Below are 22,234 nucleotides of genomic sequence, written 5' to 3' on the forward strand. Positions count from 1 at the left end.
ATGTATTAGAGGAACTTTCTTGTACACAACATGCTGCAGCAATCCTCCAGATGGACAGTGAGAGAAAAGTGATGTTCTACCTAGCTATGTCGGCAGTGAAGGGTCAGGGTGTAAAGTGTATATAAAGGTTTGAAGAATTTGGCTCAGGACCGGTTTTTTTCCCTCTTAAACCTATATATCTTTGTCAATGGCTATTCAAGGCCCTGGTTTGGATTCAAGCCTTTTGGGGAAAACTTGCAGTGGGCTGAGTCAAAAAGCAGGCAAAGCATTCTGCTTTATGGTCAGGACACAGAACGAAAGCTGGAGGAACTGGAGGACCCTGCACGCTACTAGCTGGGGGTACTTGGACAGGTCAGTCGGGCACTCAGTGTATCCAAGGCCTCTCTCCTTGTTAAGGTTGTCGGGAGACCCCAGAGAATACTTGGAAAATGTCTGCCCTCACAGTGGGGCACCGACCTATGACCAGGTGGTAGGATGGGACGTCCTACCAGCTCTGCTGCTGGGGGCACTAAGGTTTGCTGGATCTCTTTCTCCTCTTGTAAAAAGGAGTACTAGTTCCTTCTCCCAGCACTGAGAGATTGTCTTCTGTAACCGTAGGTACAGGAGGGTTTCCAGATGCAAAAGATGTCATTGAGGCTTGTCACTAGATATTTATCTTCATAGCATATTTATCTTATTATAAATCTAAAAATATTTAGATAGAAAACAATGATAGGAGGGAAAGAAAGGCACTTCAACGGTCTCAATAATTAAATGGGCAAAGGAGGAAGTGGGCTATTTTTGGCATCTCTTCCTCTCTCACTTTCCTTCTTTCCTCCTACCCTGGAAGGAACAGAGATCAGATGGAGAGATACTTAGGGTGGAGGAGGGGGCTTGGGCTGAATTTGGGAAAAAGTCTCCAACCCTCTAAGCCAGTTCTCATGCCAGAGGATTTTCAGAGTGATTCTACCAAAATTGTGCCCTCCTCCTCCTCATCTCCCCACCTATGCCCTTTTTGTTTGTAGAGACAGGGTCTCACCATGTTGCCCAAGGCGGTCCAAACTCCTGGGCTCAAATGATTGATCCTCCCGCCTTGGCCTCCCAAAATGCTGGAATTATAGGCAAGAGCCATCACACCCAGCCTCATCTCCCTTTTTGAGCCTCTCCTGCCTCCCATGTGCACACTGCCTCTCCAGCTCCACCTCTAAGGGTCTGTACCACATTCTACTCTCCCTTACAATCTGGATTTTAACTCACATTGGTCCTCAGGGCCCCACGCTGTCACTAATTTTTAAAGATTTGCACATTTGCATTTTAAAATAAAGCCTGGGCTGGGTGGTTCACACTGTAATCCCAGCACTTTGGGAGGCTGAGGTGGGCAGATTGCCTGAGCTTGGGAGTTCAAAACCATCCTGGGCAACATGGCGAAACACCGTCTCTACTAAAAATACAAAAAATTAGCCAGGGCCGAGCACAATGGCTTATGCCTGTCATCTCAGCACTTTGTGAGGCTGAGGAGGGCAGATCACGAGGTCAGGAGATTGAGACCATCCTGGTTAACACAGTGAAACCCCATTTCTGCTAAAAATACCAAAAATTAGCTGAGTGTGGTGGCACATGCCTGTAGTCCCAGCTACTCAGGAGGCTGAAGCAGAAGAATTGCTTGAACCTGGGAGGCGGAGGTTGCAGTGAGCCGAGATAGTGCCACTACACTCTAGCCTGAGTGACAGAGCGAGACTCCGTCTCAGAAAAAAAAAAAAAAAAAATTAGCTGGGCATGGTGGCGGCAGCCTGTAATCCCAGCTACTTGGGAGGCTGAGGCAGGAGAATCGCTTGAACCTAGGAGGTGGAGGTTGCTGTGAGCCAGGACTGCACCACTGTACTCCAGCCTGGGTGACAGAGCAAGATTCTGTCAAACAAACAAACAAATAAATAAAGCCTGTAGGCTGGGGCATTGGCTCATGCGTGTAATCTCAGCACTTTTGGAGGTGAAGGTGGGAAGATTGTTTGAGCCCAGGAGTTCCAGACTAGCCTGGGCAACACAGACACACCCCACCATTTCCCAACCTCAACTGGCACCATCAACTGGCACACCCACCCCACCATTTCCCAACCTCCATCTCTACAAAAAATAAAGCAAGTTTGTTGTTATTCAAGACCCAGAATCTTCTGTTTTGGAAGAAGCAAAGTGTGGTTAGAAGCACAAGCAGGGCCGGGCATGGTGGCTCACGCCTGTAATTCCAGCACTTTGGGAGGCCAAGGCAGGCGGATTACCTGAGGTCAAGAGATCAAGACCAGCCAAGCCAACATAGTGAAACCCCGTCTCTACTAAAAATACAAAAAAATTAGCTGGGCATGGTGGCGGGCACCTGTAATCCCAGCTACTCGAGAGGCTGAAGGCAGGAGAATCGCTTGAACCCGGGAGGCAGAGGTCGTGGTCAGCTGAGATGGCGCCACTGCACTCCAGCCTGGGCGAAAGAGCAAAACTCCATCTCAAACACACACACACACACACACACACACACACACACACACACACACAGAAGCACAAGCAGATAAGTCCTGTGAAATATCAGCTGCAAGGCCGGGCACGGTAGCTCACACCTGTAATCCCAGCACTTTGGGAGGCCAAGGCGGGCAGATCACTTGAGGTCAGGAGTTCAGGACCAGCCCGTCCAACATGGTGAAACCCAGTCTCTACTAATAATAAAAAAATTAGCCTGGCATGGTGGCCAGTGCCTGTAATCCCAGCTACTCCGGAGGCCGAGGCAGGAGAATCGCTTGAACCTGAGAGGCAGAGGTTGTGGTTGGCCGAGATGGCACTACTGCACTCCAGCCTGGGCGAAAGAGCAAAACTCCATCACACACACACACACACACACACACACACACACAAAGAAGCACAAGAAGATAAGTCCTGTGAAATATCAGCTGCAAGGCCAGGCACAGTAGCTCACGCCTGTAATCCCAGCACTTTGGGAGGCCAAGGCGGGCAGATCACTTGAGGTCAGGAGTTCGGGACCAGCCTGTCCAACATGGTGAAACCCCGTCTCTACTAATAATAAAAAAACGAGCCCGGCATGGTGGCCAGCACCTGTAATCCCAGCTATTCAGGAGGCTGAGGCAGGAGAATCGCTTGAACCTGGGAAGCAGATGTTGCAGTGAGCCAATATTGCATGCTACACTCCAGCCTGGGCAACAAAGCAAGACTCCGTCTCAGAAAAAAAAAAAAAAAAAAGAAAGAAAAAAAAAAATCAGCCGGGCATGGTGGCTCATGCCTGTAATCCTAGCACTTTGGGAGGCTGAGGCAGGTGAATCACTTAAGGTCAGGAGTTTGAGACCATCCTGGCCAATATGGTGAAATGCTGTCTACTAAAGTTACAAAAAAAAATTAGCCGGGCGTGGTGGCAGGCGCTTGTAATCCCAGCTACTCTGGAGGCTGAGGCAGGAGAATTGCTTGAAACCAGGAGGCAGAGGTTACAGTGAGCTGAGATCACGCCACTGCACTGTAGCCTGAGCAACAGAGTGAGACTCAGTCTTAAAAAAAAAAAATAATAATAAGGCCAGGCGTAATGGCTCATGCCTGTAATTCCAGCACTTTGGGAGGCCGAGGCGGGTGGATCACCTGAGGTCGGGAGTTCGAGACCAGCCTAACCAATACGGAGAAACCCCACCTCTACTAAAAATACAAAATTAGCCGGGCGTGGTGGCACATGCCTGCAATCCCAGCTACTCGAGAGGCTGAGGCAGGAGAATCGCTTGAACCCAAGAGATGGAGGTTGTGGTGAGCCGAGATCGCGCCATTGCACTCCAGTCTGGGCAACAAGAGCAAAACTCTGTCTCAAAAAAAAAAACAAAAAAAATCATCTCCATTATTAATTGTACAGATATGATCAATTGCTCTGTCTCTATTATCAGTTCATTCACCAGCAAAGTAGGGGTAATAATACCTCCGTCCTAGAGGTATTGGTATATTAAAAGAAGTAATCCGGCCAGGTGCATTAGCTAACACCTGTAGTCCCAGCAGTTTGAGAGGCCGAGGCAGGCAGATCACCTGAGGTCAGGAGTTCAAGACCAGCCTGGCCAATATGGCAAAACCCTGTCTCTACTAAAAATACAAAAATTAGCTGGGTATGGTGGCTGATGCCTGTAATCCCAGCTACTCAGGAGGCTGAGGTAGGAGAATTGCTTGAATCTGAGAAGTAGAGGTTGCAGTGAGCCGAGGGAGATGGCGCCACTACAGTCCAGCTTGGGCGACAGAGCAAGACTTTGTCTCAAAAAAAAAAAAAAAAAAAAAGGAGTAATCCATGTCAGGCACAGGGTTTAATAAACAGAGATAAACAGAGGCTTTTATTGTAGTATTTCATGATGTTTAAGATGTCATGGATTGTGAGAGGCACCATTATTTTATGTATCCCTCAGAAAGAAAGGAAGAAAGGGAAAAAAAAAGATGCTGACATTTAAACAGCTGTAGTGCTTTTTCCTGGCACTGGATGTAAGATGCATCCTGGTTTCTGAGGTATGAAAATATGGAACAAAAATGTACCCTCCGAATGAATGAAATCATCCAGGCGGGGTAGCTCACACCTGTAATCTCAGCACTTTGGAAGATCATTTGAGGCAGGAGTTCAAGACCAGCCTGGGCAACATAGGGAAATCCCTGTCTCGACAAAAAATTTAAAAAGTAGTCAGGTGTGGTGGCGCATACCTGTAGTCTCAGCTTCTAACTTCCCAGGAGGCTGAGGTAGGAGGATTGCTCGATCCCTGGGGACAGAACAGGATCCTGTCTCAAAAAAAAAAAAAAAAAAAAAAGTGAAATCAGGCACCATCATGGAGTGTGGTCACTTGGAAGCCTAGGCCTTGAGCCTTAGTGTCATCTATCACCTGGAAGACCCTGAACTTTCCCTCTCTGGGCCTGAATTTTCTCATGGACCAAATAAGCACAGAATGGATGTTTCCTCTGGCCTGCTGGGAGGCTATAACACACTGAGAGGCAAGGGCTGCTTTGCTGCTCTCTGCTGCCGCCTGCTGCTGCAAGGAGAGAATCGGACCTTGGTGATGACCCAGCGCTCCTACAGGTGGTAAAGTGCAGCAGGCTGATCTCTGATACCCAATACCCTTGTGATATTTTTTTCTTTTTTTGAGACAGCGTCTCGCTCTGTCGTCCAGGATGGAGAGCAGTAGAGTGATCACAGCTCACTGTAACCTCAAACGCCTGGACTCAAGCGATTCTCTCATCTCAGCCTCCTGAGTAGGCGGTACTACAGGTGTGTGCCACTACACCTGGCTAATATTTTTGTTTTTTGTAGAGATGGGGTCTCACTGGCCTGGCGCGGTGCCTCGCGCCTATAATCCCAGCTCTTTGGAAGGCTGAGGTGGGCGGATCACGAGGTCAGGAGATCGACACCATCCTGGCTAACATGGTGAAAACCCGTCTCCACTAAAAATACAAAAAATTAGCCGGGCGTGGTGGCACATGCCTGTAGTCCCAGCTACTGGGGAGGCTGAGGCAGGAGAATCGCCTGAACCCGGGAGGCGGAGGTTGCAGAGAGCCTAGATCGCGCCATTGGACTCCAGGCTGGGTAACAAGAGGGGAACCTCTGTCTGGGAAAAAAAAAAAAAAAAAAATTGTGAGAATTGTACTCACACCGCCGTCAAAATCTCATGTGTATTTCACACTTAGAGCACAGCGCCGTTAGAACTGACCGCATTTCCAGGGCTCCCTAGACACCTGTGGCTAGCGGCTGCCATACTACCCCGTGCTGGGCTGTAGAATGGGGATGACAAGACAGGGCGGCGGAGATTGGGATGGCGTGAAATGAGGGAAACACTCGCCCGCAGGAAAAAAATTAAATAGCCAGGGGGCACCGAAAGACTCAGTAGTCCACATGAATATCTTGATTATCTCGTAGCTGAGATAATGTAGGGTCCAGCTCTACGGGGTCCGTGGGTTTTCTCTTCGTGTGCGTGCGGAGGCGAGAGACGGTAGAGCTAAAGCCAGAAGACAAAGAGATAGGAAGAAAGACAGCTGGGCCCGGGGGAACCACTGCCACCAAAGCGGGGAGACAGGTAGTGGCCCCGAACGCCTGGAGGCGCTGCTATTTATTGTATTCAAGGCAAGGGGGCAGGGTAAGGAGTGCCAGTCATCTCAAATGATGGATAGGTCACGCGAGTCACGTGTCCACTGGACAGGGGGCGTTTCCCTTTGTGGTAGCCGAGGTGGAGAGGGAGGACAGCAAACGTCAGCGTTTCTTCTATGCACTTATCAGAAAGACCAAAGACTTTGGCGCTTTTACTAATTCTGCCACTGCTATCTTCTCAGAACTGAAAAGGAGGAGCCAGGTGTACAGGCGGAACATGAAAGTGAACCAGGAGGGTGACCACTGAAGCACAGCATCGCAGGGAGACGTTGAAGCCTCCGGCTGACGGCGGGCAGGCCTGGCTAACGTCAGGCCTCCCACAAGAGCTGGTGGAGCAGAGTGTTCTCTATCTCCCCTGGAGAGAGGGACATTCCCTTTCCCGGTCCGCTAAGTAACCCGGGTGCCTTCCCAGGCACTGGCGCCACCGCTAGACCAAGGTCTGCTAAGTAACCAGGGCCTTCCCGGGCACTGGCATTACCGCTAGGCCAAGGAGCCCTCAAGCGGCCCTTCTCCCGGCGTGAATGAGGGCTCACACTCTTGTCTTCTGGTCACCTCTCACTGTGGCCCTTCAGCTCCTAACTCTGTGTGGCCTGGTTTTCCCTAGGTAATCATAATAGAACAGAGATTACTCTGGTAATAGAACAAAGAGTAACGCTACAAACTAATGATTAATAGTAGTCAGATATAATCATATCTGTATCCCATCTCTCGTAAAACTTTTCTTATTCTAATTATTTTCTTTATTATAGTGGAACAGCTTGTGCCTTCAGGCTCTTGCCTCGGCACCTGGGTGGCTTGCCGCCCACAAGATAAGATATATTGCGTTGAACTATAATTTATGTTGATTGCTGAATGGTTTAGGGCGGGGGGAGGGGGGGGCCGCCTGATATTCTGCCCTGGAGGGGTGGCCTCACCCTAACCCTGGCCGTGGCTAATAATAAGGCCCACCTCTTAGGGCCGTGGAGTGAAATAAGTTTCGGAGGTAATGCGCGTAAAGCCCTCAGCCCTCCGCTGAAGTTGCGTTAAGGAAGGAGGAAGGGAGAGGTAAATGCTGAGCCCGCAGGCGGCAGTCTGTGCCTCGGAGAGAAACTTTATCCCAACCTTGCTGGGGGCCTTGACGCCCATCTTGCCCCAAGAGCACCCCGGCAGTCACCCCTGCCCTCTGGGGTCCTGCCACCCCGAGCCCGACCTTCCCCCTTTTCCCCCGCGCCGCGCCGGGCCAGTAGCCTCCTAACTGCGTCTTCTCTGTTGCGGTCTGTCGTGCTCATCACGTTTGCGTCGTTTCTTCGCTCCACAAACGTTTACTGAGCGCCTTCCACACGCCAGGCGCCAGACTCGCGCGGGGAAACAGGGATAAGCACTGAGGAGGGGGTCCCAGCCCTCCGTGATGGGATTTCAGAGCGGGAGATAAAGGGTTGCCCAGAAGGGTGGTGAGTGGAATAGCTGATATAAACAACGGCGGGGTGGGGTGGGGTGCGATGAAATACGCAGGAGGGCTGCTAGTCTTACATATGGGGCGGGTGCCGAGGGCCCTTGAGTAAGGGAGGCTTCCTGGACGGGTGACACCCAAGCGGAGTCCTGACGACCTGCGTCAGAAGTAGCCAGGCGAGGAGGAGGTGAAAGGAGAAAGGAATCCACGTCCCGAGCAGAGAGGCAGCTGTCCCTACACGGCACAGGACACGGTCCGTGCACAGAAGCCACAGGAGACGCAGGCACAGGGGCTGGGGAGAATCCTTGCCGGGCCCTCGCCGCCTCCCTCTGCCGGGTGTCTGGTGCCAGCCTCCTGCCTGGCGGAGGAACTCCAGCCCCTGCTCCCGGAAGCCCCTCCAGGCCTTCGGCTTCCCTGACTCGGCATGGGCCCCTCGTCCCCTCGGGTACGGGGCCGGTCTCCCCGCCCGCGGGCGACGAAGTAAAGGCCCAGCGCAGCCCGCGCTCCTGCCCTGGGGCCTCGTCTTTCTCCAGGAAAGCGTGGACCGCTCTCCGCCGACAGGTCTCTTCCACAGACCCCTCTCGCCCTCGCCCCCCAGTCTCTTCCGGTTCTGTCTTTTCGCTGGCTGGATACAAACAAGGAAGTCGCCCCCAGCGGAGCCCCGGCTCCCCCACGCAGAGGCGGCCCCGGGGGGCGGAGTCAACCGCGGAGGCCACGCCCTCTGTGGAAGGGCGGGGCATGCAAATTCGAAATGAAAGCCCGGGAACGCCGGAACAAGCACGGGTGTAAGATTTCCCTTTTCAAAGGCGGAGAATAAGAAATCAGCCCGAGTGTGTAAGGGCGTCAATAGCGCTGTGGACGAGACAGAGGGAATGGGGCAAGGAGCGAGGCTGGGGCTCTCACCGCGACTTGAATGTGGATGAGAGTGGGACGGTGACGGCGGGCGCGAGGGCGACCGCATCGCTTCTCGGCCTTTTGGCTAAGATCAAGTGTAGTATCTGTTCTTATCAGTTTAATATCTGATACGTCCTCTATCCGAGGACAATATATTAAATGGATTTTTGGAGCAGGGAGATGGAATAGGAGCTTGCTCCGTCCACTCCACGCATCGACCTGGTATTGCAGTACCTCCAGGAACGGTGCACTTCCCTCCGGGGATACATACGTGTGTTTCCTAAAAGTAGAGGAAGAAAGAGACAGAGTACCTGCGGGGCGGCTTGCACGCCCAGTACCCGTGACACGCCGGCTTGACTTAGCTGCTCCTCTTGAAGTACCATGAGGTTTCTGATCTGCGGGCGGTAGACGGTAGGCTTTGCGGCATACTTCCGTTTCCACTGTGACTACTGCGCTTTGGGAAGGCCACGACCTACTCCTTTGGAGGTCCTTAGATCTCAGCTTGGCAGTCGAGTGGGTGGCGACCTTTTAAAGGAATGGGATCCACCCGGAATTGAACTTCTTTCTCCTCTCTCTCTCTCTCTCCCCTCTGTCTCTCTCTCCTCTGTCTCTCTCCCCTCTCTCTCTGTCTCTCTCTCTCTCTCTCTCTCTCTCTCTCTCTCTCTGTCTCTCTCTCTCTCCCCCCCCGCCTCTCCCCCGCTCTCTCTTTTGGTTTCCCCCACCCCCTCCCAAGTTCTGGGGTACATGTGCAGGACGTGCAGGTTTGGAACATAGGTACACGTGTGCCACGGTGCTTTGCTGCACCTAGGTTGGAAGCCCCGCATGCGTTGGCTAATTGTCCTAATGCTCTCTCTCCCCTTGCCCCCCACGCCCCGTCAGGGCCCGGCGTGTGATGTTCCCCTCCCTGTGTCCATGTGTTCTCACTGTTCAGCTCCCACTTAGGAGTGAGAACATGCGGTGTTTGGTTTTCGCTTCCTGTGTCAGTTTGCTGAGATTGAGGCCTTCCAGCTTCATCCACCTTCCTGCAGAGGACATGAACTCATCCTTTTTTATGGCTGCGTAGTAATTCCATGGTGTATACGTGCCACATTTTCTTTATCCAGCCTGTCACTGATGGGCATTCGAGTTGGTTCCAAGTCTTTGCTATTGTAAATAGTGCTGCAGTAATCATACGTGTCCATGGGTCTTCCTAGCAGGAACTTCTTCCTCTTCAGCCCGCTGAGTAGCTGGCGCTTTAAGGCAGGTGCCAACGCACCGGCAACAGGCTTCCTTTTTTGCCCAGGAAAAACTGAGGTGCAGGTAGTATAAGCCATTTATCACGGAACGCACAGGAGCAGAACTCCAAGAAGTCCAAGCATCGTGGCTCCACCCTTCATGCCTGATGCACCGTTAGGCTCCGTTCTAGGTGTGTGTATCCTTTACGGGATCAGCCACCGGCAGTTGCCTTGCAACCACGATGACAAATCTCTGCCGGCTCTTTTGGGTCTCATCCCTGTATGTATACGTTGCATCCCAGCATAAAGATCGGAATGTTCCTTTCGCTGACCCAGTCTCTCACCCTCTCCAAACTCCAGAAATCTTGTCTGTCCTCCGAAGAACTCCCCCTGCTTCTTTCTCTAAAGGCTGTCTTCAGGCCGGGCACAGTGGGAGGTTCGCTTGAGCCCAGAAGGCCGCAGTGAGGTGAGATCACGCCATTGCACTGCAGCCCCGGCGGCAGAGCCGGAGCCCCGTCTCGAAACAAACAAACAAACATACAAACAAAGACAAAGAAAGAAAGAGCCCAGGCAACCTAGTGAAAACCTGTTCGGGCTGGGGCGTATGTGTACCCCAGCTATTCCAGAGGCTGAGGCAGGAGGATGGGTGGAGGTTGGGAGGTGGATGCTGCAGTGAGCAGTGATTGCACCACTGCACTCCAGCCTGGGTGACAGAGCCAGACCCCGTCCCAAATAAATAAACATAAAAATAAAGGAACCAGTTTGTAGAAAGCGGGAGAGGGTCCCAGTGAACTTCAAGCCTTCAAGCAACAGCTGTGGCTGGACAGGTCGGACCAGCAGGCTGGGGCAGTCGCCATCCTGGCAGGGATCATTGACCCTGATCTGTCGTCGGGAGGAGGAAGAGCTGATCTTACGCAGGGAGGGCAGGTGGACTATGTGTGGACTCTGGTGATCTGTTTGGGTGCCAGGTGTTACTCCCAGGGCCACCTGTAACTGTGAATGCGCAGGAACCCTGACTTGAGAAGGGCCTGGCCACGGGGGGCTCAGGCCCCTCAGGAATGAGAGTTTGGTTCCCGGTACCCAGGGAAACCACCAGCATCGGCAGAGGTGATAGCTGAGGAGGAGCGGGGATTTGGAGGAGAGACACAGGACGAGTACCGGGGGCAGCCCCGTGATCCACAACTGCTGCAAGAGGGGCTGTTTGTTCGACTCACTAGTCTTCTGCGGCTCTATGCGGTACTAAAGAGCAGAAGACAGAAGATACAAAAACCACAAAAATTAGCCGGGCGTGGTGCTGCGCGTCAATAATCCCAGCTACTCGGGAGGCTGAGACAGGAGAATCCCTTGAACCCGGGAGGCGGAAGTCTCAGCGAGCCGAGATCACGCCATTGCAGTCCAACCTGAGCGTCCGAGCGAGACTCTATCTCAGAAACTAAAGACAGAATGAAAGAGCCCGGCGCGGTGGCTTACGCCTGGAATCCCAGCGCTTTGGGAGGCCGAGGCCGGCGGATCGCCTGAGGTCAGGAGCTCGAGACCAGCCTGGCCGACATGGGGAAACCCCCCTAAAAATACAAAAATTAGCTGGGCGTGGTGGCCTACGCCTGTCATCCCAGCTACCCAGGAGGCTGAGGCAGGAGAATCGCTGGAACCCGGGAGGTAGAGGCTGCAGTGAGCCGAGATCGCGCCGCTGCACTCCAGCCTGGGGTGACAGAGCAAGAGTTTGTCTCTAAGAAAAAAAAAAAAAAAAAAGAAAGAAAAGAAAAAAGCCTGGGTGGTGAGCGGTGGCTCAAGCCTGTAATCGCAACACTTTCGGAGGCGGCAGCTGGGCAGATCACCAGAGGTCGGGAGCTGGAGACCAGCCTGACCAACATGGAGAAACCCCGTCTGTACTAAAAATACAAACTTAGCCGGGCGTGGTGGCACATGCCTGTAGTCCCAGCTGCTCGGGAGGCTGAGGCAGGAGAATCGCCTGAACCCGGGAGGCGGAGGTTGCAGAGAGCCTAGATCGCGCCATTGGACTCCAGGCTGGGTAACAAGAGGGGAACCTCTGTCTGGGAAAAAAAAAAAAAAAAAAAAAAAAAATTGTGAGAATTGTACTCACACCGCCGTCAAAATCTCATGTGTATTTCACACTTAGAGCACAGCGCCGTTAGAACTGACCGCATTTCCAGGGCTCCCTAGATACCTGTGGCTAGCGGCTGCCATACTACCCCGTGCTGGGCTGTAGAATGGGGATGACAAGACAGGGCGGCGGAGATTGGGATGGCGTGAAATGAGGGAAACACTCGCCCGCAGGAAAAAAATTAAATAGCCAGGGGGCACCGAAAGACTCAGTAGTCCACATGAATATCTTGATTATCTCGTAGCTGAGATAATGTAGGGTCCAGCTCTACGGGGTCCGTGGGTTTTCTCTTCGTGTGCGTGCGGAGGCGAGAGACGGTAGAGCTAAAGCCAGAAGACAAAGAGATAGGAAGAAAGACAGCTGGGCCCGGGGGAACCACTGCCACCAAAGCGGGGAGACAGGTAGTGGCCCCGAACGCCTGGAGGCGCTGCTATTTATTGTATTCAAGGCAAGGGGGCAGGGTAAGGAGTGCCAGTCATCTCAAATGATGGATAGGTCACGCGAGTCACGTGTCCACTGGACAGGGGGCGTTTCCCTTTGTGGTAGCCGAGGTGGAGAGGGAGGACAGCAAACGTCAGCGTTTCTTCTATGCACTTATCAGAAAGACCAAAGACTTTGGCGCTTTTACTAATTCTGCCACTGCTATCTTCTCAGAACTGAAAAGGAGGAGCCAGGTGTACAGGCGGAACATGAAAGTGAACCAGGAGGGTGACCACTGAAGCACAGCATCGCAGGGAGACGTTGAAGCCTCCGGCTGACGGCGGGCAGGCCTGGCTAACGTCAGGCCTCCCACAAGAGCTGGTGGAGCAGAGTGTTCTCTATCTCCCCTGGAGAGAGGGACATTCCCTTTCCCGGTCCGCTAAGTAACCCGGGTGCCTTCCCAGGCACTGGCGCCACCGCTAGACCAAGGTCTGCTAAGTAACCAGGGCCTTCCCGGGCACTGGCATTACCGCTAGGCCAAGGAGCCCTCAAGCGGCCCTTCTCCCGGCGTGAATGAGGGCTCACACTCTTGTCTTCTGGTCACCTCTCACTGTGGCCCTTCAGCTCCTAACTCTGTGTGGCCTGGTTTTCCCTAGGTAATCATAATAGAACAGAGATTACTCTGGTAATAGAACAAAGAGTAACGCTACAAACTAATGATTAATAGTAGTCAGATATAATCATATCTGTATCCCATCTCTCGTAAAACTTTTCTTATTCTAATTATTTTCTTTATTATAGTGGAACAGCTTGTGCCTTCAGGCTCTTGCCTCGGCACCTGGGTGGCTTGCCGCCCACAAGATAAGATATATTGCGTTGAACTATAATTTATGTTGATTGCTGAATGGTTTAGGGCGGGGGGAGGGGGGGGCCGCCTGATATTCTGCCCTGGAGGGGTGGCCTCACCCTAACCCTGGCCGTGGCTAATAATAAGGCCCACCTCTTAGGGCCGTGGAGTGAAATAAGTTTCGGAGGTAATGCGCGTAAAGCCCTCAGCCCTCCGCTGAAGTTGCGTTAAGGAAGGAGGAAGGGAGAGGTAAATGCTGAGCCCGCAGGCGGCAGTCTGTGCCTCGGAGAGAAACTTTATCCCAACCTTGCTGGGGGCCTTGACGCCCATCTTGCCCCAAGAGCACCCCGGCAGTCACCCCTGCCCTCTGGGGTCCTGCCACCCCGAGCCCGACCTTCCCCCTTTTCCCCCGCGCCGCGCCGGGCCAGTAGCCTCCTAACTGCGTCTTCTCTGTTGCGGTCTGTCGTGCTCATCACGTTTGCGTCGTTTCTTCGCTCCACAAACGTTTACTGAGCGCCTTCCACACGCCAGGCGCCAGACTCGCGCGGGGAAACAGGGATAAGCACTGAGGAGGGGGTCCCAGCCCTCCGTGATGGGATTTCAGAGCGGGAGATAAAGGGTTGCCCAGAAGGGTGGTGAGTGGAATAGCTGATATAAACAACGGCGGGGTGGGGTGGGGTGCGATGAAATACGCAGGAGGGCTGCTAGTCTTACATATGGGGCGGGTGCCGAGGGCCCTTGAGTAAGGGAGGCTTCCTGGACGGGTGACACCCAAGCGGAGTCCTGACGACCTGCGTCAGAAGTAGCCAGGCGAGGAGGAGGTGAAAGGAGAAAGGAATCCACGTCCCGAGCAGAGAGGCAGCTGTCCCTACACGGCACAGGACACGGTCCGTGCACAGAAGCCACAGGAGACGCAGGCACAGGGGCTGGGGAGAATCCTTGCCGGGCCCTCGCCGCCTCCCTCTGCCGGGTGTCTGGTGCCAGCCTCCTGCCTGGCGGAGGAACTCCAGCCCCTGCTCCCGGAAGCCCCTCCAGGCCTTCGGCTTCCCTGACTCGGCATGGGCCCCTCGTCCCCTCGGGTACGGGGCCGGTCTCCCCGCCCGCGGGCGACGAAGTAAAGGCCCAGCGCAGCCCGCGCTCCTGCCCTGGGGCCTCGTCTTTCTCCAGGAAAGCGTGGACCGCTCTCCGCCGACAGGTCTCTTCCACAGACCCCTCTCGCCCTCGCCCCCCAGTCTCTTCCGGTTCTGTCTTTTCGCTGGCTGGATACAAACAAGGAAGTCGCCCCCAGCGGAGCCCCGGCTCCCCCACGCAGAGGCGGCCCCGGGGGGCGGAGTCAACCGCGGAGGCCACGCCCTCTGTGGAAGGGCGGGGCATGCAAATTCGAAATGAAAGCCCGGGAACGCCGGAACAAGCACGGGTGTAAGATTTCCCTTTTCAAAGGCGGAGAATAAGAAATCAGCCCGAGTGTGTAAGGGCGTCAATAGCGCTGTGGACGAGACAGAGGGAATGGGGCAAGGAGCGAGGCTGGGGCTCTCACCGCGACTTGAATGTGGATGAGAGTGGGACGGTGACGGCGGGCGCGAGGGCGACCGCATCGCTTCTCGGCCTTTTGGCTAAGATCAAGTGTAGTATCTGTTCTTATCAGTTTAATATCTGATACGTCCTCTATCCGAGGACAATATATTAAATGGATTTTTGGAGCAGGGAGATGGAATAGGAGCTTGCTCCGTCCACTCCACGCATCGACCTGGTATTGCAGTACCTCCAGGAACGGTGCACTTCCCTCCGGGGATACATACGTGTGTTTCCTAAAAGTAGAGGAAGAAAGAGACAGAGTACCTGCGGGGCGGCTTGCACGCCCAGTACCCGTGACACGCCGGCTTGACTTAGCTGCTCCTCTTGAAGTACCATGAGGTTTCTGATCTGCGGGCGGTAGACGGTAGGCTTTGCGGCATACTTCCGTTTCCACTGTGACTACTGCGCTTTGGGAAGGCCACGACCTACTCCTTTGGAGGTCCTTAGATCTCAGCTTGGCAGTCGAGTGGGTGGCGACCTTTTAAAGGAATGGGATCCACCCGGAATTGAACTTCTTTCTCCTCTCTCTCTCTCTCTCCCCTCTGTCTCTCTCTCCTCTGTCTCTCTCCCCTCTCTCTCTGTCTCTCTCTCTCTCTCTCTCTCTCTCTCTCTCTCTCTGTCTCTCTCTCTCTCCCCCCCCGCCTCTCCCCCGCTCTCTCTTTTGGTTTCCCCCACCCCCTCCCAAGTTCTGGGGTACATGTGCAGGACGTGCAGGTTTGGAACATAGGTACACGTGTGCCACGGTGCTTTGCTGCACCTAGGTTGGAAGCCCCGCATGCGTTGGCTAATTGTCCTAATGCTCTCTCTCCCCTTGCCCCCCACGCCCCGTCAGGGCCCGGCGTGTGATGTTCCCCTCCCTGTGTCCATGTGTTCTCACTGTTCAGCTCCCACTTAGGAGTGAGAACATGCGGTGTTTGGTTTTCGCTTCCTGTGTCAGTTTGCTGAGATTGAGGCCTTCCAGCTTCATCCACCTTCCTGCAGAGGACATGAACTCATCCTTTTTTATGGCTGCGTAGTAATTCCATGGTGTATACGTGCCACATTTTCTTTATCCAGCCTGTCACTGATGGGCATTCGAGTTGGTTCCAAGTCTTTGCTATTGTAAATAGTGCTGCAGTAATCATACGTGTCCATGGGTCTTCCTAGCAGGAACTTCTTCCTCTTCAGCCCGCTGAGTAGCTGGCGCTTTAAGGCAGGTGCCAACGCACCGGCAACAGGCTTCCTTTTTTGCCCAGGAAAAACTGAGGTGCAGGTAGTATAAGCCATTTATCACGGAACGCACAGGAGCAGAACTCCAAGAAGTCCAAGCATCGTGGCTCCACCCTTCATGCCTGATGCACCGTTAGGCTCCGTTCTAGGTGTGTGTATCCTTTACGGGATCAGCCACCGGCAGTTGCCTTGCAACCACGATGACAAATCTCTGCCGGCTCTTTTGGGTCTCATCCCTGTATGTATACGTTGCATCCCAGCATAAAGATCGGAATGTTCCTTTCGCTGACCCAGTCTCTCACCCTCTCCAAACTCCAGAAATCTTGTCTGTCCTCCGAAGAACTCCCCCTGCTTCTTTCTCTAAAGGCTGTCTTCAGGCCGGGCACAGTGGGAGGTTCGCTTGAGCCCAGAAGGCCGCAGTGAGGTGAGATCACGCCATTGCACTGCAGCCCCGGCGGCAGAGCCGGAGCCCCGTCTCGAAACAAACAAACAAACATACAAACAAAGACAAAGAAAGAAAGAGCCCAGGCAACCTAGTGAAAACCTGTTCGGGCTGGGGCGTATGTGTACCCCAGCTATTCCAGAGGCTGAGGCAGGAGGATGGGTGGAGGTTGGGAGGTGGATGCTGCAGTGAGCAGTGATTGCACCACTGCACTCCAGCCTGGGTGACAGAGCCAGACCCCGTCCCAAATAAATAAACATAAAAATAAAGGAACCAGTTTGTAGAAAGCGGGAGAGGGTCCCAGTGAACTTCAAGCCTTCAAGCAACAGCTGTGGCTGGACAGGTCGGACCAGCAGGCTGGGGCAGTCGCCATCCTGGCAGGGATCATTGACCCTGATCTGTCGTCGGGAGGAGGAAGAGCTGATCTTACGCAGGGAGGGCAGGTGGACTATGTGTGGACTCTGGTGATCTGTTTGGGTGCCAGGTGTTACTCCCAGGGCCACCTGTAACTGTGAATGCGCAGGAACCCTGACTTGAGAAGGGCCTGGCCACGGGGGGCTCAGGCCCCTCAGGAATGAGAGTTTGGTTCCCGGTACCCAGGGAAACCACCAGCATCGGCAGAGGTGATAGCTGAGGAGGAGCGGGGATTTGGAGGAGAGACACAGGACGAGTACCGGGGGCAGCCCCGTGATCCACAACTGCTGCAAGAGGGGCTGTTTGTTCGACTCACTAGTCTTCTGCGGCTCTATGCGGTACTAAAGAGCAGAAGACAGAAGATACAAAAACCACAAAAATTAGCCGGGCGTGGTGCTGCGCGTCAATAATCCCAGCTACTCGGGAGGCTGAGACAGGAGAATCCCTTGAACCCGGGAGGCGGAAGTCTCAGCGAGCCGAGATCACGCCATTGCAGTCCAACCTGAGCGTCCGAGCGAGACTCTATCTCAGAAACTAAAGACAGAATGAAAGAGCCCGGCGCGGTGGCTTACGCCTGGAATCCCAGCGCTTTGGGAGGCCGAGGCCGGCGGATCGCCTGAGGTCAGGAGCTCGAGACCAGCCTGGCCGACATGGGGAAACCCCCCTAAAAATACAAAAATTAGCTGGGCGTGGTGGCCTACGCCTGTCATCCCAGCTACCCAGGAGGCTGAGGCAGGAGAATCGCTGGAACCCGGGAGGTAGAGGCTGCAGTGAGCCGAGATCGCGCCGCTGCACTCCAGCCTGGGGTGACAGAGCAAGAGTTTGTCTCTAAGAAAAAAAAAAAAAAAAAAGAAAGAAAAGAAAAAAGCCTGGGTGGTGAGCGGTGGCTCAAGCCTGTAATCGCAACACTTTCGGAGGCGGCAGCTGGGCAGATCACCAGAGGTCGGGAGCTGGAGACCAGCCTGACCAACATGGAGAAACCCCGTCTGTACTAAAAATACAAACTTAGCCGGGCGTGGTGGCACATGCCTGTAGTCCCAGCTGCTCGGGAGGCTGAGGCAGGAGAATCGCCTGAACCCGGGAGGCGGAGGTTGCAGAGAGCCTAGATCGCGCCATTGGACTCCAGGCTGGGTAACAAGAGGGGAACCTCTGTCTGGGAAAAAAAAAAAAAAAAAAAAAAAAATTGTGAGAATTGTACTCACACCGCCGTCAAAATCTCATGTGTATTTCACACTTAGAGCACAGCGCCGTTAGAACTGACCGCATTTCCAGGGCTCCCTAGATACCTGTGGCTAGCGGCTGCCATACTACCCCGTGCTGGGCTGTAGAATGGGGATGACAAGACAGGGCGGCGGAGATTGGGATGGCGTGAAATGAGGGAAACACTCGCCCGCAGGAAAAAAATTAAATAGCCAGGGGGCACCGAAAGACTCAGTAGTCCACATGAATATCTTGATTATCTCGTAGCTGAGATAATGTAGGGTCCAGCTCTACGGGGTCCGTGGGTTTTCTCTTCGTGTGCGTGCGGAGGCGAGAGACGGTAGAGCTAAAGCCAGAAGACAAAGAGATAGGAAGAAAGACAGCTGGGCCCGGGGGAACCACTGCCACCAAAGCGGGGAGACAGGTAGTGGCCCCGAACGCCTGGAGGCGCTGCTATTTATTGTATTCAAGGCAAGGGGGCAGGGTAAGGAGTGCCAGTCATCTCAAATGATGGATAGGTCACGCGAGTCACGTGTCCACTGGACAGGGGGCGTTTCCCTTTGTGGTAGCCGAGGTGGAGAGGGAGGACAGCAAACGTCAGCGTTTCTTCTATGCACTTATCAGAAAGACCAAAGACTTTGGCGCTTTTACTAATTCTGCCACTGCTATCTTCTCAGAACTGAAAAGGAGGAGCCAGGTGTACAGGCGGAACATGAAAGTGAACCAGGAGGGTGACCACTGAAGCACAGCATCGCAGGGAGACGTTGAAGCCTCCGGCTGACGGCGGGCAGGCCTGGCTAACGTCAGGCCTCCCACAAGAGCTGGTGGAGCAGAGTGTTCTCTATCTCCCCTGGAGAGAGGGACATTCCCTTTCCCGGTCCGCTAAGTAACCCGGGTGCCTTCCCAGGCACTGGCGCCACCGCTAGACCAAGGTCTGCTAAGTAACCAGGGCCTTCCCGGGCACTGGCATTACCGCTAGGCCAAGGAGCCCTCAAGCGGCCCTTCTCCCGGCGTGAATGAGGGCTCACACTCTTGTCTTCTGGTCACCTCTCACTGTGGCCCTTCAGCTCCTAACTCTGTGTGGCCTGGTTTTCCCTAGGTAATCATAATAGAACAGAGATTACTCTGGTAATAGAACAAAGAGTAACGCTACAAACTAATGATTAATAGTAGTCAGATATAATCATATCTGTATCCCATCTCTCGTAAAACTTTTCTTATTCTAATTATTTTCTTTATTATAGTGGAACAGCTTGTGCCTTCAGGCTCTTGCCTCGGCACCTGGGTGGCTTGCCGCCCACAAGATAAGATATATTGCGTTGAACTATAATTTATGTTGATTGCTGAATGGTTTAGGGCGGGGGGAGGGGGGGGCCGCCTGATATTCTGCCCTGGAGGGGTGGCCTCACCCTAACCCTGGCCGTGGCTAATAATAAGGCCCACCTCTTAGGGCCGTGGAGTGAAATAAGTTTCGGAGGTAATGCGCGTAAAGCCCTCAGCCCTCCGCTGAAGTTGCGTTAAGGAAGGAGGAAGGGAGAGGTAAATGCTGAGCCCGCAGGCGGCAGTCTGTGCCTCGGAGAGAAACTTTATCCCAACCTTGCTGGGGGCCTTGACGCCCATCTTGCCCCAAGAGCACCCCGGCAGTCACCCCTGCCCTCTGGGGTCCTGCCACCCCGAGCCCGACCTTCCCCCTTTTCCCCCGCGCCGCGCCGGGCCAGTAGCCTCCTAACTGCGTCTTCTCTGTTGCGGTCTGTCGTGCTCATCACGTTTGCGTCGTTTCTTCGCTCCACAAACGTTTACTGAGCGCCTTCCACACGCCAGGCGCCAGACTCGCGCGGGGAAACAGGGATAAGCACTGAGGAGGGGGTCCCAGCCCTCCGTGATGGGATTTCAGAGCGGGAGATAAAGGGTTGCCCAGAAGGGTGGTGAGTGGAATAGCTGATATAAACAACGGCGGGGTGGGGTGGGGTGCGATGAAATACGCAGGAGGGCTGCTAGTCTTACATATGGGGCGGGTGCCGAGGGCCCTTGAGTAAGGGAGGCTTCCTGGACGGGTGACACCCAAGCGGAGTCCTGACGACCTGCGTCAGAAGTAGCCAGGCGAGGAGGAGGTGAAAGGAGAAAGGAATCCACGTCCCGAGCAGAGAGGCAGCTGTCCCTACACGGCACAGGACACGGTCCGTGCACAGAAGCCACAGGAGACGCAGGCACAGGGGCTGGGGAGAATCCTTGCCGGGCCCTCGCCGCCTCCCTCTGCCGGGTGTCTGGTGCCAGCCTCCTGCCTGGCGGAGGAACTCCAGCCCCTGCTCCCGGAAGCCCCTCCAGGCCTTCGGCTTCCCTGACTCGGCATGGGCCCCTCGTCCCCTCGGGTACGGGGCCGGTCTCCCCGCCCGCGGGCGACGAAGTAAAGGCCCAGCGCAGCCCGCGCTCCTGCCCTGGGGCCTCGTCTTTCTCCAGGAAAGCGTGGACCGCTCTCCGCCGACAGGTCTCTTCCACAGACCCCTCTCGCCCTCGCCCCCCAGTCTCTTCCGGTTCTGTCTTTTCGCTGGCTGGATACAAACAAGGAAGTCGCCCCCAGCGGAGCCCCGGCTCCCCCACGCAGAGGCGGCCCCGGGGGGCGGAGTCAACCGCGGAGGCCACGCCCTCTGTGGAAGGGCGGGGCATGCAAATTCGAAATGAAAGCCCGGGAACGCCGGAACAAGCACGGGTGTAAGATTTCCCTTTTCAAAGGCGGAGAATAAGAAATCAGCCCGAGTGTGTAAGGGCGTCAATAGCGCTGTGGACGAGACAGAGGGAATGGGGCAAGGAGCGAGGCTGGGGCTCTCACCGCGACTTGAATGTGGATGAGAGTGGGACGGTGACGGCGGGCGCGAGGGCGACCGCATCGCTTCTCGGCCTTTTGGCTAAGATCAAGTGTAGTATCTGTTCTTATCAGTTTAATATCTGATACGTCCTCTATCCGAGGACAATATATTAAATGGATTTTTGGAGCAGGGAGATGGAATAGGAGCTTGCTCCGTCCACTCCACGCATCGACCTGGTATTGCAGTACCTCCAGGAACGGTGCACTTCCCTCCGGGGATACATACGTGTGTTTCCTAAAAGTAGAGGAAGAAAGAGACAGAGTACCTGCGGGGCGGCTTGCACGCCCAGTACCCGTGACACGCCGGCTTGACTTAGCTGCTCCTCTTGAAGTACCATGAGGTTTCTGATCTGCGGGCGGTAGACGGTAGGCTTTGCGGCATACTTCCGTTTCCACTGTGACTACTGCGCTTTGGGAAGGCCACGACCTACTCCTTTGGAGGTCCTTAGATCTCAGCTTGGCAGTCGAGTGGGTGGCGACCTTTTAAAGGAATGGGATCCACCCGGAATTGAACTTCTTTCTCCTCTCTCTCTCTCTCTCCCCTCTGTCTCTCTCTCCTCTGTCTCTCTCCCCTCTCTCTCTGTCTCTCTCTCTCTCTCTCTCTCTCTCTCTCTCTCTCTGTCTCTCTCTCTCTCCCCCCCCGCCTCTCCCCCGCTCTCTCTTTTGGTTTCCCCCACCCCCTCCCAAGTTCTGGGGTACATGTGCAGGACGTGCAGGTTTGGAACATAGGTACACGTGTGCCACGGTGCTTTGCTGCACCTAGGTTGGAAGCCCCGCATGCGTTGGCTAATTGTCCTAATGCTCTCTCTCCCCTTGCCCCCCACGCCCCGTCAGGGCCCGGCGTGTGATGTTCCCCTCCCTGTGTCCATGTGTTCTCACTGTTCAGCTCCCACTTAGGAGTGAGAACATGCGGTGTTTGGTTTTCGCTTCCTGTGTCAGTTTGCTGAGATTGAGGCCTTCCAGCTTCATCCACCTTCCTGCAGAGGACATGAACTCATCCTTTTTTATGGCTGCGTAGTAATTCCATGGTGTATACGTGCCACATTTTCTTTATCCAGCCTGTCACTGATGGGCATTCGAGTTGGTTCCAAGTCTTTGCTATTGTAAATAGTGCTGCAGTAATCATACGTGTCCATGGGTCTTCCTAGCAGGAACTTCTTCCTCTTCAGCCCGCTGAGTAGCTGGCGCTTTAAGGCAGGTGCCAACGCACCGGCAACAGGCTTCCTTTTTTGCCCAGGAAAAACTGAGGTGCAGGTAGTATAAGCCATTTATCACGGAACGCACAGGAGCAGAACTCCAAGAAGTCCAAGCATCGTGGCTCCACCCTTCATGCCTGATGCACCGTTAGGCTCCGTTCTAGGTGTGTGTATCCTTTACGGGATCAGCCACCGGCAGTTGCCTTGCAACCACGATGACAAATCTCTGCCGGCTCTTTTGGGTCTCATCCCTGTATGTATACGTTGCATCCCAGCATAAAGATCGGAATG

At 54.3% G+C, this 22,234-nt stretch overlaps 3 non-coding genes across 3 annotated transcripts; all 3 read left to right on the plus strand.

Annotated features, from left to right (window-relative positions):
• The first annotated feature begins 8,506 nt into the window (after window positions 1–8,506).
• Window positions 8,507–8,697, plus strand: LOC129018560 (U2 spliceosomal RNA). Its single transcript, XR_008495371.2, has one exon. It is a non-coding gene; the product is annotated as a U2 spliceosomal RNA (small nuclear RNA).
• Window positions 8,698–14,637: 5,940 nt separating this feature from the next.
• Window positions 14,638–14,828, plus strand: LOC129018549 (U2 spliceosomal RNA). The gene has a single exon (XR_008495361.1). It is a non-coding gene; the product is annotated as a U2 spliceosomal RNA (small nuclear RNA).
• A 5,939-nt stretch (window positions 14,829–20,767) lies between these two features.
• Window positions 20,768–20,958, plus strand: LOC129018561 (U2 spliceosomal RNA). The gene has a single exon (XR_008495372.2). It is a non-coding gene; the product is annotated as a U2 spliceosomal RNA (small nuclear RNA).
• The last annotated feature ends 1,276 nt before the right edge of the window (window positions 20,959–22,234 follow it).

This window comes from Pongo pygmaeus, chromosome 19 (genome assembly GCF_028885625.2).
Source record: "Pongo pygmaeus isolate AG05252 chromosome 19, NHGRI_mPonPyg2-v2.0_pri, whole genome shotgun sequence".
In the NCBI taxonomy this organism is placed as follows: domain Eukaryota; kingdom Metazoa; phylum Chordata; class Mammalia; order Primates; family Hominidae; genus Pongo; species Pongo pygmaeus.